Here is a 13,743-nt window from a genome sequence, read left to right as displayed (position 1 = left end):
CCATCGGCACTTTCTCGAACGATCTCGGAATCGCTATTGCGACCCCAATCCGGAAAGCTCTTTCCAAGCCCCACGATACTGACTGCGTAGCGGTCACGGCAAATCCCGTGCCCGAAAACAATCGTCTCGGAGGTCTACGGGAGATGTTTCGTATCTCGGGACGCAAAAAGGAGTGCAACACGAGGACTTCCCGGGGGGTCACCCATCCTAGTACTACTCTCGCCCAAGCATGCTTAACTTCGGAGTTCTGATGGGATCCGGTGCTTTAGTGCTGGTATGATCGCACCGGTTTCGGGTGCTTCGTCCCTCGCCTATGTGCACGTCGCGGCCGGCGCATCAACGTCCCGATCGCAAGCTCTCTCCGAGCCCTAGCCCGACGACTGCGTATCGGTCACGGCAAGCTCGCGCCGAAACCATCGGCACTTTCTCGAACGATCTCGGAATCGCTATTGCGACCCCAATCCGGAAAGCTCTTTCCGAGCCCCACGATACTGACTGCGTAGCGATCATGGCAAATCCCGTGCCCGAAAACAATCGTCTCGGAAGTCTACGGGAGATGTTTCGTATCTCTGGACGCAAAATGGAGTGCAACACGAGGACTTCCCGGGGGGTCACCCATCCTAGTACTACTCTCACCCAAGCACGCTTAACTTCGGAGTTCTGATGGGATCCGGTGCTTTAGGGCTGGTATGATCGCACCGGTTTCGGGTGCTTCGTCCCTCGCCTATGTGCACGTCGCGGCCGGCACGTCAACGTCCGGAGCCCCTTGCCCGTCACGAAACCGTTGGCGCTTTCTCGAACGATCCCGAAATCCCTATCGCAAGCTCTCTCTGAGCCCTAGCCGACTGCGTATCGGTCACGGCAAGCTCGCGCCGAAACCATCGGCACTTTCTCGAACGATCTCGGAATCGCTATTGTGACCCCAATCCGGAAAGCTCTTTCCGAGCCCCACGATACTGACTACGTAGCGGTCATGGCAAATCCCGTGCCCGAAAACAATCGTCTCGGAGGTCTACGGGAGGTGTTTCGTATCTCGGGACGCAAAAAGGAGTGCAACACGAGGACTTCCCGGGGTGTCACCCATCCTAGTACTACTCTCGCCCAAGCACGCTTAACTTCGCTGTTCTGATGGGATCCGGTGCTTTAGTGCTGGTATGATCGCACCGGTTTTGGGTGCTTCGTCCCTCGCCTATGTGCACGTTGCGGCCGGCACGTCAACGTCCGGAGCCCCTTGCCCGTCACGAAACCATCGGCGCTTTCTCGAACGATCCCGAAATCCCTATCGCAAGCTCTCTCCGAGCCCTAGCCCGACGACTGCGTATCGATCACGGCAAGTTCGCGCCGAAACCATCGGCACTTTCTCGAACGATCTCGGAATCGCTATTGCGACCCCAATCCGGAAAGCTCTTTCCGAGCCCCACGATACTGACTGCGTAGCGGTTACGGCAAATCCCGTGCCCGAAAACAATCGTCTCGGAAGTCTACGGGAGATGTTTCGTATCTCGGGACGCAAAAAGGAGTGCAACACGAGGACTTCCCGAGGGGTCACCCATCCTAGTACTACTCTCGCCCAAGCACGCTTAACTGCGGAGTTCTGATGGGCTCCGGTGCTTTAGTGCTGGTATGATCGCACCGGTTTCGGGTGCTTCGTCCCTCGCCTATGTGCACGTCACGGCCGGCACGTCAACGTCCGGAGCCCCTTGCCCGTCACGAAACCGTCGGCGCTTTCTCGAACGATCCCGAAATCCGTATTGCAAGCTCTCTCCGAGCCCTAGCCCGACGACTGCGTATCGGTCACGGCAAGCTCGCGCCGAAACCATCGGCACTTTCTCGAACGATCTCGGAATCGCTATTGCGACCCCAATCCGGAAAGCTCTTTCCGAGCCCCATGATACTGACTGCGTAGCGGTCACGGCAAATTCCGTGCCCGAAAACAATCGTCATGGAGGTCTACGGGCGATGTTTCGTATCTCGGGACGCAAAAAGTAGTGCAACACGAGGACTTCCCGGGGGGTCACCCATCCTAGTACTACTCTCGCCCAAGCACGCTTAACTTCGGAGTTCTGATGGGCTCCGGTGCTTTAGTGCTGGTATGATCGCACCGGTTTCGGGTGCTTCGTCCCTCGCCTATGTGCACGTTACGGCCGGCACGTCAACGTCCGGAGCCCCTTGCCCGTCACGAAACCGTCGGCGCTTTCTCGAATGATCCCGAAATCCCTATCGCAAGCTCTCTCCGAGCCTTAGCCCGACGACTGCGTATCGGTCGCGGCAAGCTCGCGCCGAAACCATCGGCACTTTCTCGAACGATCTCGAAATCGTTATTGCGACCCCAATCCTGAAAGCTCTTTCCGAACCCCACGATACTGACTGCGTAGCTGTCACGGCAAATTCCGTGCCCGAAAACAATCGTCTCGAGGGTCTACGGGAGATGTTTCGTATCTCGGGACGCAAAAAGGAGTGCAACACGAGGACTTCCCGGGGGGTCACCCATCCTAGTACTACTCTCGCCCAAGCACGCTTAACTTCGGAGTTCTGATGGGCTCCGGTGCTTTAGTGCTGGTATGATCGCACCGGTTTCGGGTGCTTCGTCCCTCGCCTATGTGCACGTCACGGCCGGCACGTCAACGTCCACAATCGTCTCGAGGGTCTACGGGAGATGTTTCGTATCTCGGGACGCAAAAAGGAGTGCAACACAAGGACTTCCCGGGGGGTCACCCATCCAAGTACTACTCTCGCCCAAGCACGCTTAACTTCGGAGTTCTGATGGGCTCCGGTGCTTTAGTGCTGGTATGATCGCACCGGTTTCGGGTGCTTCGTCCCTCTCCTATGTGCACATCGCGGCCGGCACATCAACGTCCGGAGCCTCTTGATGTCACGAAACCGTCGGAGCTTTCTCGAACGATCCCGAAATCCCTATCGCAAGCTCTCTCCGAGCCCTAGCCCGACGACTGCGTATCGGTCACAGCAAGCTCGCGCCGAAACCATCGGCACTTTCTCGAACGATCTCGGAATCACTATTGCGACCCCAATCCGGAAAGCTCTTTCCGAGCCCCACGATACTGACGGCGTAGCGGTCACGGCAAATCCCGTGCACGAAAACAATCGTCTCGGAGGTCTACGGGAGATGTTTCGTATCTCGGGACGCAAAAAGGAGTGCAACACGAGGACTTCCCGGGGGGTCAACCATCCTAGTACTACTCTCGCCCAAGCACGCTTAACTTCGGAGTTCTGATGGGATCCGGTGCTTTAGTGCTGGTATGATCGCACCGGTTTCGGGTGCTTCGTCCCTCGCCTATGTGCACGTCGCAGCCGGCATGTCAACGTCCGGAGCCCCTTGCCCGTCACGAAACCGTTGGCGCTTTCTCGAACGATCCCGAAATCCCTATCGCAAGCTCTCTTCGAGCCCTAGCCCGACGACTGCGTATCGGTCACGGCAAGCACGCGCCGAATCCATCGGCACTTTCTCGAACGATCTCGGAATCGCTATAGCGACCCCAATCTGGAAAGCTCTTTCCGAGCCCCACGATACTGACTTCGTAGCGGTCACGGCAAATTCCGTGCCCGAAAACAATCATCTCGGAGGTCTACGGGAGATGTTTCGTATCTCGGGACGAAAAAAGGAGTGCAACACGAGGACTTCCCGGGGGGTCACCCATCCTAGTACTACTCTCGCCCAAGCACGCTTAACTTCGGAGTTCTGATGGGATCCGGTGCTTTAGTGCTGGTATGATTGCACCGGTTTCGGGTGCTTCGTCCCTCGCCTATGTGCACGTCGTGGCCGGCACATCAACGTCCGGAGCCTCTTGACGTCACGAAACCGTCAGCGCTTTCTCGAACGATCCCGAAATCCCTATCGCAAGGTCTCTCCGAGCCCTAGCCCGACGACTGCGTATCGGTCACAGCAAGCTCGCGCCGAAACCATCGGCACTTTCTCGAACGATCTCGGAATCGCTATTGCGACCCCAATCTGGAAAGCTCTTTCCGAGCCCCACGATACTGACTTCGTAGCGGTCACGGCAAATTCCGTGCCCGAAAACAATCGTCTCGGAGGTCTACGGGAGATGTTTCGTATCTCGGGACGCAAAAAGGAGTGAAACACGAGGACTTCCCGGGGGGTCACCCATCCTAGTACTACTCTCGCCCAAGCACGCTTAACTTCGGAGTTCTGATGGGATCCGGTGCTTTAGTGCTGGTATGATCACACCGGTTTCGGGTGCATCGTCCCTCGCCTATGTGCACGTCGTGGCCGGCACATCAACGTCCGGAGCCTCTTGACGTCACGAAACCGTCAGCGCTTTCTCGAACGATCCCGAAATCCCTATCGCAAGGTCTCTCCGAGCCCTAGCCCGACGACTGTGTATCGGTCACAACAAGCTCGCGCCGAAACCATCGGCACTTTCTCGAACGATCTCGGAATCGCTATTGCGACCCCAATCTGGAAAGCTCTTTCCGAGCCCCACGATACTGACTGCGTAGCGGTCACGGCAAATTCCGTGCCCGAAAACAATCGTCTCGGAGGTCTACGGGAGATGTTTCGTATCTCGGGACGCAAAAAGGAGTGCAACACGAGGACTTCTCGGGGGGTCACCCATCCTAGAACTACTCTCGCCCAAGCACGCTTAACTTCGGAGTTCTGATAAGATCCGGTGCTTTAGTGCTGGTATGATCGCACCGGTTTCGGGTGCTTCGTCCCTCGCCTATGTGCACGTCGCTGCCGACACGTCAACGTCCGGAGCCCCTTGCCCGTCACCAAACCGTCGGCGCTTTCTCGAACGATCCCGAAATCCCTATCGCAAGCTCCCTCCGAGCCCTAGCCCGACGACTGCGTATCGGTCACGGCAAGCTAGCGCCGAAACCATCGGCACTTTCTCGAACGATCTCGGAATCGCTATTGCGACCCCAATCCGGAAAGCTCTTTCCAAGCCCCACGATACTGACTGCGTAGCGGTCACGGCAAATCCCGTGCCCGAAAACAATCGTCTCGGAGGTCTACGGGAGATGTTTCGTATCTCGGGACGCAAAAAGGAGTGCAACACGAGGACTTCCCGGGGGGTCACCCATCCTAGTACTACTCTCGCCCAAGCATGCTTAACTTCGGAGTTCTGATGGGATCCGGTGCTTTAGTGCTGGTATGATCGCACCGGTTTCGGGTGCTTCGTCCCTCGCCTATGTGCACGTCGCGGCCGGCGCATCAACGTCCCGATCGCAAGCTCTCTCCGAGCCCTAGCCCGACGACTGCGTATCGGTCACGGCAAGCTCGCGCCGAAACCATCGGCACTTTCTCGAACGATCTCGGAATCGCTATTGCGACCCCAATCCGGAAAGCTCTTTCCGAGCCCCACGATACTGACTGCGTAGCGATCATGGCAAATCCCGTGCCCGAAAACAATCGTCTCGGAAGTCTACGGGAGATGTTTCGTATCTCTGGACGCAAAATGGAGTGCAACACGAGGACTTCCCGGGGGGTCACCCATCCTAGTACTACTCTCACCCAAGCACGCTTAACTTCGGAGTTCTGATGGGATCCGGTGCTTTAGGGCTGGTATGATCGCACCGGTTTCGGGTGCTTCGTCCCTCGCCTATGTGCACGTCGCGGCCGGCACGTCAACGTCCGGAGCCCCTTGCCCGTCACGAAACCGTTGGCGCTTTCTCGAACGATCCCGAAATCCCTATCGCAAGCTCTCTCTGAGCCCTAGCCGACTGCGTATCGGTCACGGCAAGCTCGCGCCGAAACCATCGGCACTTTCTCGAACGATCTCGGAATCGCTATTGTGACCCCAATCCGGAAAGCTCTTTCCGAGCCCCACGATACTGACTACGTAGCGGTCATGGCAAATCCCGTGCCCGAAAACAATCGTCTCGGAGGTCTACGGGAGGTGTTTCGTATCTCGGGACGCAAAAAGGAGTGCAACACGAGGACTTCCCGGGGTGTCACCCATCCTAGTACTACTCTCGCCCAAGCACGCTTAACTTCGCTGTTCTGATGGGATCCGGTGCTTTAGTGCTGGTATGATCGCACCGGTTTTGGGTGCTTCGTCCCTCGCCTATGTGCACGTTGCGGCCGGCACGTCAACGTCCGGAGCCCCTTGCCCGTCACGAAACCATCGGCGCTTTCTCGAACGATCCCGAAATCCCTATCGCAAGCTCTCTCCGAGCCCTAGCCCGACGACTGCGTATCGATCACGGCAAGTTCGCGCCGAAACCATCGGCACTTTCTCGAACGATCTCGGAATCGCTATTGCGACCCCAATCCGGAAAGCTCTTTCCGAGCCCCACGATACTGACTGCGTAGCGGTTACGGCAAATCCCGTGCCCGAAAACAATCGTCTCGGAAGTCTACGGGAGATGTTTCGTATCTCGGGACGCAAAAAGGAGTGCAACACGAGGACTTCCCGAGGGGTCACCCATCCTAGTACTACTCTCGCCCAAGCACGCTTAACTGCGGAGTTCTGATGGGCTCCGGTGCTTTAGTGCTGGTATGATCGCACCGGTTTCGGGTGCTTCGTCCCTCGCCTATGTGCACGTCACGGCCGGCACGTCAACGTCCGGAGCCCCTTGCCCGTCACGAAACCGTCGGCGCTTTCTCGAACGATCCCGAAATCCGTATTGCAAGCTCTCTCCGAGCCCTAGCCCGACGACTGCGTATCGGTCACGGCAAGCTCGCGCCGAAACCATCGGCACTTTCTCGAACGATCTCGGAATCGCTATTGCGACCCCAATCCGGAAAGCTCTTTCCGAGCCCCATGATACTGACTGCGTAGCGGTCACGGCAAATTCCGTGCCCGAAAACAATCGTCATGGAGGTCTACGGGCGATGTTTCGTATCTCGGGACGCAAAAAGTAGTGCAACACGAGGACTTCCCGGGGGGTCACCCATCCTAGTACTACTCTCGCCCAAGCACGCTTAACTTCGGAGTTCTGATGGGCTCCGGTGCTTTAGTGCTGGTATGATCGCACCGGTTTCGGGTGCTTCGTCCCTCGCCTATGTGCACGTTACGGCCGGCACGTCAACGTCCGGAGCCCCTTGCCCGTCACGAAACCGTCGGCGCTTTCTCGAATGATCCCGAAATCCCTATCGCAAGCTCTCTCCGAGCCTTAGCCCGACGACTGCGTATCGGTCGCGGCAAGCTCGCGCCGAAACCATCGGCACTTTCTCGAACGATCTCGAAATCGTTATTGCGACCCCAATCCTGAAAGCTCTTTCCGAACCCCACGATACTGACTGCGTAGCTGTCACGGCAAATTCCGTGCCCGAAAACAATCGTCTCGAGGGTCTACGGGAGATGTTTCGTATCTCGGGACGCAAAAAGGAGTGCAACACGAGGACTTCCCGGGGGGTCACCCATCCTAGTACTACTCTCGCCCAAGCACGCTTAACTTCGGAGTTCTGATGGGCTCCGGTGCTTTAGTGCTGGTATGATCGCACCGGTTTCGGGTGCTTCGTCCCTCGCCTATGTGCACGTCACGGCCGGCACGTCAACGTCCACAATCGTCTCGAGGGTCTACGGGAGATGTTTCGTATCTCGGGACGCAAAAAGGAGTGCAACACAAGGACTTCCCGGGGGGTCACCCATCCAAGTACTACTCTCGCCCAAGCACGCTTAACTTCGGAGTTCTGATGGGCTCCGGTGCTTTAGTGCTGGTATGATCGCACCGGTTTCGGGTGCTTCGTCCCTCTCCTATGTGCACATCGCGGCCGGCACATCAACGTCCGGAGCCTCTTGATGTCACGAAACCGTCGGAGCTTTCTCGAACGATCCCGAAATCCCTATCGCAAGCTCTCTCCGAGCCCTAGCCCGACGACTGCGTATCGGTCACAGCAAGCTCGCGCCGAAACCATCGGCACTTTCTCGAACGATCTCGGAATCACTATTGCGACCCCAATCCGGAAAGCTCTTTCCGAGCCCCACGATACTGACGGCGTAGCGGTCACGGCAAATCCCGTGCACGAAAACAATCGTCTCGGAGGTCTACGGGAGATGTTTCGTATCTCGGGACGCAAAAAGGAGTGCAACACGAGGACTTCCCGGGGGGTCAACCATCCTAGTACTACTCTCGCCCAAGCACGCTTAACTTCGGAGTTCTGATGGGATCCGGTGCTTTAGTGCTGGTATGATCGCACCGGTTTCGGGTGCTTCGTCCCTCGCCTATGTGCACGTCGCAGCCGGCATGTCAACGTCCGGAGCCCCTTGCCCGTCACGAAACCGTTGGCGCTTTCTCGAACGATCCCGAAATCCCTATCGCAAGCTCTCTTCGAGCCCTAGCCCGACGACTGCGTATCGGTCACGGCAAGCACGCGCCGAATCCATCGGCACTTTCTCGAACGATCTCGGAATCGCTATAGCGACCCCAATCTGGAAAGCTCTTTCCGAGCCCCACGATACTGACTTCGTAGCGGTCACGACAAATTCCGTGCCCGAAAACAATCATCTCGGAGGTCTACGGGAGATGTTTCGTATCTCGGGACGAAAAAAGGAGTGCAACACGAGGACTTCCCGGGGGGTCACCCATCCTAGTACTACTCTCGCCCAAGCACGCTTAACTTCGGAGTTCTGATGGGATCCGGTGCTTTAGTGCTGGTATGATTGCACCGGTTTCGGGTGCTTCGTCCCTCGCCTATGTGCACGTCGTGGCCGGCACATCAACGTCCGGAGCCTCTTGACGTCACGAAACCGTCAGCGCTTTCTCGAACGATCCCGAAATCCCTATCGCAAGGTCTCTCCGAGCCCTAGCCCGACGACTGCGTATCGGTCACAGCAAGCTCGCGCCGAAACCATCGGCACTTTCTCGAACGATCTCGGAATCGCTATTGCGACCCCAATCTGGAAAGCTCTTTCCGAGCCCCACGATACTGACTTCGTAGCGGTCACGGCAAATTCCGTGCCCGAAAACAATCGTCTCGGAGGTCTACGGGAGATGTTTCGTATCTCGGGACGCAAAAAGGAGTGAAACACGAGGACTTCCCGGGGGGTCACCCATCCTAGTACTACTCTCGCCCAAGCACGCTTAACTTCGGAGTTCTGATGGGATCCGGTGCTTTAGTGCTGGTATGATCACACCGGTTTCGGGTGCATCGTCCCTCGCCTATGTGCACGTCGTGGCCGGCACATCAACGTCCGGAGCCTCTTGACGTCACGAAACCGTCAGCGCTTTCTCGAACGATCCCGAAATCCCTATCGCAAGGTCTCTCCGAGCCCTAGCCCGACGACTGTGTATCGGTCACAACAAGCTCGCGCCGAAACCATCGGCACTTTCTCGAACGATCTCGGAATCGCTATTGCGACCCCAATCTGGAAAGCTCTTTCCGAGCCCCACGATACTGACTGCGTAGCGGTCACGGCAAATTCCGTGCCCGAAAACAATCGTCTCGGAGGTCTACGGGAGATGTTTCGTATCTCGGGACGCAAAAAGGAGTGCAACACGAGGACTTCTCGGGGGGTCACCCATCCTAGAACTACTCTCGCCCAAGCACGCTTAACTTCGGAGTTCTGATAAGATCCGGTGCTTTAGTGCTGGTATGATCGCACCGGTTTCGGGTGCTTCGTCCCTCGCCTATGTGCACGTCGCTGCCGACACGTCAACGTCCGGAGCCCCTTGCCCGTCACCAAACCGTCGGCGCTTTCTCGAACGATCCCGAAATCCCTATCGCAAGCTCTCTCCGAGCCCTAGCCCGACGATTGCGTATCGGTCACGGCAAGCTCGCGCCGAAACCATCGGCACTTTCTCAAATGATCTCGGAATCGCTATTGCGACCCCAATCCGGAAAGCTCTTTCCGAGCCCCACGATAATGACTGCGTAGCGATCACGGCAAATCTCGTGCCCGAAAACAATCGTCTCGGAGGTCTACGGGAGATGTTTCGTATCTCGGGACGCAAAAAGGAGTGCAACACGAGGACTTCCCGGGGGGTCACCCACCCTAGTACTACTCTCGCCCAAGCACGCTTAAGTTCGGAGTTCTGATGGGATCCGGTGCTTTAGTGCTGGTATGATCGCACCGGTTTCGAGTGCTTCGTCCCTCGCCTATGTGCACGTCGCGGCCGGCACATCAACGTCCGGAGCCTCTTGACGTCACGAAACCGTCGGCGCTTTCTCGAACGATCCCGAAATCCCTATCGCAAGCTCTCTCGGAGCCCCAGCCCGACGACTGCGTATCGGTCACGGCAAGCTCGCGCCGAAACCATCGGCACTTTCTCGAACGATCTCGGAATCGCTATTGCGACCCCAATCCGGAAAGCTCTTTCCAAGCCCCACGATACTGACAGCGTAGCGGTCACGGCAAATTCTGAGCCCGAAAACAATCGTCTCGGAGGTCTACGGGAGATGTTTCGTATCTCGGGACGCAAAAAGGAGTGCAACACGAGGACTTCCCGGGGGGTCACCCATCCTAGTACTACTCTCGCCGAAGCACGCTTAACTTCGGAGTTCTGATGGGATCCGGTGCTTTAGTGCAGGTATGATCACACCGATTTCGGGTGCTTCGTCCCTCGCCTATGTGCACGTCGCGGCCGGCACATCAACGTCCGGAGCCCCTTGCCCGTCACGAAACCGTCGGCGCTTTCTCGAATGATCCGGTGCTTTAGTGCTGGTATGATCGCACCGGTTTCGGGTGCTTCGTCCCTCGCCTATGTGCACGTCGCGGCCGGCACATCAACGTCCGGAGCCCCTTGCGCGTCACGAAACCGTCGGCGCTTTGTCGAACGATCCCGAAATCCCTATCGCAAGCTCTCCCCGAGCCCTAGCCCGACGACTGCATATCGGTCACGGCAAGCTCGCGCCGAAACAATCGGCACTTTCTCGAACGATCTCGGAATCGCTATTGCGACCCCAATCCGGAAAGCTCTTTCCTTGCCCCACGATACTGACTGCAAAGCAGTCACGGCAAATCCCGTGCCCGAAAACAATCTTCTCGGAGGTCTACGGGAGATGTTTCGTATCTCGGGACGCAAAAAGGAGTGCAACACGAGGACTTCCCGGGGGGTCACCCATCCTAGTACTACTCTCGCCCAAGCACGCTTAACTTCGGAGTTCTGATGGGATCCAGTGCTTTAGTACTGGTATGATCGCACCGGTTTCGGGTGCTTCGTCCCTCGCCTATGTGCACGTTGTTGCCGGCACATCAACGTCCGGAGCCCCTTGCCCATCACGAATCCGTCCGCGCTTTCTCGAACGATCCCAAAATCCCTATCGCAAGCTCTCTCCGAGCCCTAGCCCGACGACTGCGTATCGGTCACGGCAAGCTCGCGCCGAAACCATCGGCACTTTCTCGAACGATCTCGGAATCGCTATTGCGACCCCAATCCGGAAAGCTCTTTCCGAGCCCCACGATACTGACTGCGTAGCGGTCACGGCAAATCCCGTGCCCGAAAACAATCGTCTCGGAGGTCTACGGGAGATGTTTCGTATCTCGGGACGCAAAAAGGAGTGCAACACGAGGACTTCCCGCGGGGTCACCCATCCTAGTACTACTCTCGCCCAAGCACGCTTAACATCGGAGTTCTGATGGGATCCGGTGCTTTAGTGCTGGTATGATCGCACCGATTTCGGGTGCTTCGTCCCTCGCCTAAGTGCACGTCGAGGCCGGCACATCAACGTCCGGAGCCCCTTGCCCGTCACGAAACCATCGGCGATTTTTCGAACGATCCCGAAATCCCTATCGCAAGCTCTCTCCGAGCCATAGCACGACGACTGCGTATCGGTCACGGCAAGCTCGCGCCGAAACCATCGGCACTTTCTCAAACGATCTCGGAATCGTTATTGCGACCCCAATCCGGAAAGCTCTTTCCGAGCCCCACGATACTGACTGCGTAGAGGTCACGACAAATCCCGTGCCCGAAAACAATCGTCTCGGAGGTCTACGGGAGATGTTTCGTATCTCGGGACGCAAAAAGGAGTGCAACACAAGGACTTCCCGGGGGGTCACCCATCCTAGTACTACTCTCGCCCAAGCACGCTTAACTTCGGAGTTCTGATGGGATCCGGTGCTTTAGTGCTGGTATGATCGCACCGGTTTCGGGTGCTTCGTCCCTCGCCTATGTGCACGTCGTGGTCGGCACATCAACGTCCGGAGCCCCTTGCCCGTCACGAAACCGTCGGCGCTTTCTCGAACGATCCCGAAATCCCTATCGCAAGCTCTCTCCGAGCCCTAGCCCGACGACTGCGTATCGGTCACGGCAAGCTCGCGCCGAAACCATATGTAGAATATCCCGACTCTCAATAGTTACATACAAGTCTATAGAACATAGAAAAGCAGGATGCCCATGACGGGTACGTGTGGGATGAACCAAATCCTCATTGAATTTTATTTTTCCATTAGAAGGAGCTCGTACATGCTCGGCAGTACCGCCTGTGAATACTCCACCGGTATGAAAAGTTCTTAATGTTAGTTGAGTTCCTGGTTCCCCAATTGATTGACCCGAGGACTTCCCGCGGGGTCACCCATCCTAGTACTACTCTCGCCCAAGCACGCTTAACTTCGGAGTTCTGATGGGATCCGGTGCTTTCGTGCTGGTATGATCGCACCGGTTTCGGGTGCTTCGTCCCTCGCCTATGTGCACGTCGCGGCCGGCACATCAACGTCCGGAGCCCCTTGCGCGTCACGAAACCGTCGGCGCTTTGTCGAACGATCCCGAAATCCCTATCGCAAGCTCTCCCCGAGCCCTAGCCCGACGACTGCATATCGGTCACGGCAAGCTCGCGCCGAAACAATCGGCACTTTCTCGAACGATCTCGGAATCCCTATTGCGACCACAATCCGGAAAGCTCTTTCCGTGCCCCACGATACTGACTGCAAAGTAGTCACGGCAAATCCCGTGCCCGAAACAATCGTCTCGGAGGTCTACGGGAGATGTTTCGTATCTCGGGACGCAAAAAGGAGTGCAACACGAGGACTTCCCGGGGGGTCACCCATCCTAGTACTACTCTCGACCAAGCACGCTTAAATTCGGAGTTCTGATGGGATCCGGTGCTTTAGTGCTGGTATGATCGCACTGGTTTCGGGTGCTTCGTCCCTCGCCTAAGTGCACGTCGCGGCCGGCACATCAACGTCCAGAGCCCCTTGCCCATCACGAAACCCTCGGCGCTTTCTCGAACGATCCCGAAATCCCTATCGCAAGCTCTCTCCGAGCCCTAGCCCGACGACTGCGTATCGATCACGGCAAGCTCGCGCCGAAACCATCGGCACTTTCTCGAACGATCTCGGAATCACTATTGCGACCCCAATCCGGAAAACTCTTTCCGAGCCCCACGATACTGACTGCGTAGCGGTCACGGCAAATCCCGTGCCCGAAAACAATCGTCTCGGAGGTCTACGGGAGATGTTTCGTATCTCGGGACGCAAAAAGGAGTGCAACACGAGGACTTCCCGGGGGGTCACCCATCCTAGTACTACTCTCGCCCAAGCACGCTTAACTTCGGAGTTCTGATGGGATCCGGTGCTTTAGTGCTGGTATGATCGCACCGGTTTCGGGTGCTTCGTCCCTCGCCTATGTGCACGTCGTTGCCGGCACATCAACGTCCGGAGCCCCTTGCCCGTCACGAATCCGTCGGCGCTTTCTCGAACGATCCCGAAATACCTATCGCAAGCTCTCTCCGAGCCCTAGCCCGACGACTGCGTATCGGTCACGGCAAGCTCGCGCCGAAACCATCGACACTTTCTCGAACGATCTCGGAATCGCTATTGCGACCCCAATCCGGAAAGCTCTTTCCGAGCCCCACGATACTGATTGCGTAGCGGTCACGGCAAA

At 57.2% G+C, this 13,743-nt stretch overlaps 30 non-coding genes across 30 annotated transcripts; all 30 read right to left on the bottom strand.

Annotated features, from left to right (window-relative positions):
* Positions 1-169: 169 nt before the first annotated feature.
* On the bottom strand, positions 170-288 carry LOC135630224 (5S ribosomal RNA). The gene has a single exon (XR_010493753.1). It is a non-coding gene; the product is annotated as a 5S ribosomal RNA (ribosomal RNA).
* Positions 289-582: 294 nt separating this feature from the next.
* Positions 583-701, bottom strand: LOC135630511 (5S ribosomal RNA). The gene has a single exon (XR_010494034.1). It is a non-coding gene; the product is annotated as a 5S ribosomal RNA (ribosomal RNA).
* Positions 702-1,047: 346 nt separating this feature from the next.
* Positions 1,048-1,166, bottom strand: LOC135630010 (5S ribosomal RNA). The gene has a single exon (XR_010493569.1). It is a non-coding gene; the product is annotated as a 5S ribosomal RNA (ribosomal RNA).
* Positions 1,167-1,516: 350 nt separating this feature from the next.
* LOC135630471 (5S ribosomal RNA) lies at positions 1,517-1,635 on the bottom strand. The gene has a single exon (XR_010493995.1). It is a non-coding gene; the product is annotated as a 5S ribosomal RNA (ribosomal RNA).
* Positions 1,636-1,985: 350 nt separating this feature from the next.
* Positions 1,986-2,104, bottom strand: LOC135630281 (5S ribosomal RNA). Its single transcript, XR_010493809.1, has one exon. It is a non-coding gene; the product is annotated as a 5S ribosomal RNA (ribosomal RNA).
* Positions 2,105-2,454: 350 nt separating this feature from the next.
* On the bottom strand, positions 2,455-2,573 carry LOC135630314 (5S ribosomal RNA). Its single transcript, XR_010493842.1, has one exon. It is a non-coding gene; the product is annotated as a 5S ribosomal RNA (ribosomal RNA).
* Positions 2,574-2,682: 109 nt separating this feature from the next.
* Positions 2,683-2,801, bottom strand: LOC135630454 (5S ribosomal RNA). Its single transcript, XR_010493979.1, has one exon. It is a non-coding gene; the product is annotated as a 5S ribosomal RNA (ribosomal RNA).
* A 349-nt stretch (positions 2,802-3,150) lies between these two features.
* On the bottom strand, positions 3,151-3,269 carry LOC135630177 (5S ribosomal RNA). The gene has a single exon (XR_010493706.1). It is a non-coding gene; the product is annotated as a 5S ribosomal RNA (ribosomal RNA).
* A 350-nt stretch (positions 3,270-3,619) lies between these two features.
* Positions 3,620-3,738, bottom strand: LOC135630080 (5S ribosomal RNA). The gene has a single exon (XR_010493607.1). It is a non-coding gene; the product is annotated as a 5S ribosomal RNA (ribosomal RNA).
* A 349-nt stretch (positions 3,739-4,087) lies between these two features.
* On the bottom strand, positions 4,088-4,206 carry LOC135630322 (5S ribosomal RNA). Its single transcript, XR_010493850.1, has one exon. It is a non-coding gene; the product is annotated as a 5S ribosomal RNA (ribosomal RNA).
* Positions 4,207-4,555: 349 nt separating this feature from the next.
* LOC135629818 (5S ribosomal RNA) lies at positions 4,556-4,674 on the bottom strand. Its single transcript, XR_010493383.1, has one exon. It is a non-coding gene; the product is annotated as a 5S ribosomal RNA (ribosomal RNA).
* Positions 4,675-5,024: 350 nt separating this feature from the next.
* Positions 5,025-5,143, bottom strand: LOC135630223 (5S ribosomal RNA). The gene has a single exon (XR_010493752.1). It is a non-coding gene; the product is annotated as a 5S ribosomal RNA (ribosomal RNA).
* Positions 5,144-5,437: 294 nt separating this feature from the next.
* LOC135630510 (5S ribosomal RNA) lies at positions 5,438-5,556 on the bottom strand. The gene has a single exon (XR_010494033.1). It is a non-coding gene; the product is annotated as a 5S ribosomal RNA (ribosomal RNA).
* Positions 5,557-5,902: 346 nt separating this feature from the next.
* Positions 5,903-6,021, bottom strand: LOC135630009 (5S ribosomal RNA). Its single transcript, XR_010493568.1, has one exon. It is a non-coding gene; the product is annotated as a 5S ribosomal RNA (ribosomal RNA).
* A 350-nt stretch (positions 6,022-6,371) lies between these two features.
* Positions 6,372-6,490, bottom strand: LOC135630470 (5S ribosomal RNA). Its single transcript, XR_010493994.1, has one exon. It is a non-coding gene; the product is annotated as a 5S ribosomal RNA (ribosomal RNA).
* A 350-nt stretch (positions 6,491-6,840) lies between these two features.
* LOC135630280 (5S ribosomal RNA) lies at positions 6,841-6,959 on the bottom strand. Its single transcript, XR_010493808.1, has one exon. It is a non-coding gene; the product is annotated as a 5S ribosomal RNA (ribosomal RNA).
* Positions 6,960-7,309: 350 nt separating this feature from the next.
* LOC135630313 (5S ribosomal RNA) lies at positions 7,310-7,428 on the bottom strand. The gene has a single exon (XR_010493841.1). It is a non-coding gene; the product is annotated as a 5S ribosomal RNA (ribosomal RNA).
* A 109-nt stretch (positions 7,429-7,537) lies between these two features.
* On the bottom strand, positions 7,538-7,656 carry LOC135630452 (5S ribosomal RNA). The gene has a single exon (XR_010493978.1). It is a non-coding gene; the product is annotated as a 5S ribosomal RNA (ribosomal RNA).
* Positions 7,657-8,005: 349 nt separating this feature from the next.
* Positions 8,006-8,124, bottom strand: LOC135630176 (5S ribosomal RNA). Its single transcript, XR_010493705.1, has one exon. It is a non-coding gene; the product is annotated as a 5S ribosomal RNA (ribosomal RNA).
* Positions 8,125-8,474: 350 nt separating this feature from the next.
* LOC135630073 (5S ribosomal RNA) lies at positions 8,475-8,593 on the bottom strand. The gene has a single exon (XR_010493605.1). It is a non-coding gene; the product is annotated as a 5S ribosomal RNA (ribosomal RNA).
* A 349-nt stretch (positions 8,594-8,942) lies between these two features.
* Positions 8,943-9,061, bottom strand: LOC135630320 (5S ribosomal RNA). Its single transcript, XR_010493848.1, has one exon. It is a non-coding gene; the product is annotated as a 5S ribosomal RNA (ribosomal RNA).
* Positions 9,062-9,410: 349 nt separating this feature from the next.
* LOC135629817 (5S ribosomal RNA) lies at positions 9,411-9,529 on the bottom strand. Its single transcript, XR_010493382.1, has one exon. It is a non-coding gene; the product is annotated as a 5S ribosomal RNA (ribosomal RNA).
* A 350-nt stretch (positions 9,530-9,879) lies between these two features.
* On the bottom strand, positions 9,880-9,998 carry LOC135630397 (5S ribosomal RNA). The gene has a single exon (XR_010493921.1). It is a non-coding gene; the product is annotated as a 5S ribosomal RNA (ribosomal RNA).
* A 349-nt stretch (positions 9,999-10,347) lies between these two features.
* LOC135630552 (5S ribosomal RNA) lies at positions 10,348-10,466 on the bottom strand. Its single transcript, XR_010494074.1, has one exon. It is a non-coding gene; the product is annotated as a 5S ribosomal RNA (ribosomal RNA).
* Positions 10,467-10,950: 484 nt separating this feature from the next.
* Positions 10,951-11,069, bottom strand: LOC135630283 (5S ribosomal RNA). Its single transcript, XR_010493811.1, has one exon. It is a non-coding gene; the product is annotated as a 5S ribosomal RNA (ribosomal RNA).
* Positions 11,070-11,419: 350 nt separating this feature from the next.
* On the bottom strand, positions 11,420-11,538 carry LOC135630294 (5S ribosomal RNA). The gene has a single exon (XR_010493822.1). It is a non-coding gene; the product is annotated as a 5S ribosomal RNA (ribosomal RNA).
* Positions 11,539-11,888: 350 nt separating this feature from the next.
* Positions 11,889-12,007, bottom strand: LOC135630130 (5S ribosomal RNA). Its single transcript, XR_010493657.1, has one exon. It is a non-coding gene; the product is annotated as a 5S ribosomal RNA (ribosomal RNA).
* A 396-nt stretch (positions 12,008-12,403) lies between these two features.
* On the bottom strand, positions 12,404-12,522 carry LOC135629966 (5S ribosomal RNA). The gene has a single exon (XR_010493526.1). It is a non-coding gene; the product is annotated as a 5S ribosomal RNA (ribosomal RNA).
* A 349-nt stretch (positions 12,523-12,871) lies between these two features.
* LOC135630531 (5S ribosomal RNA) lies at positions 12,872-12,990 on the bottom strand. The gene has a single exon (XR_010494053.1). It is a non-coding gene; the product is annotated as a 5S ribosomal RNA (ribosomal RNA).
* A 350-nt stretch (positions 12,991-13,340) lies between these two features.
* On the bottom strand, positions 13,341-13,459 carry LOC135630553 (5S ribosomal RNA). The gene has a single exon (XR_010494075.1). It is a non-coding gene; the product is annotated as a 5S ribosomal RNA (ribosomal RNA).
* Positions 13,460-13,743: the final 284 nt, after the last annotated feature.

This window comes from Musa acuminata, chromosome BXJ3-1 (genome assembly GCF_036884655.1).
Source record: "Musa acuminata AAA Group cultivar baxijiao chromosome BXJ3-1, Cavendish_Baxijiao_AAA, whole genome shotgun sequence".
Classification (NCBI taxonomy): domain Eukaryota; kingdom Viridiplantae; phylum Streptophyta; class Magnoliopsida; order Zingiberales; family Musaceae; genus Musa; species Musa acuminata.
This window is presented reverse-complemented; position numbering and strand designations above follow the sequence as displayed.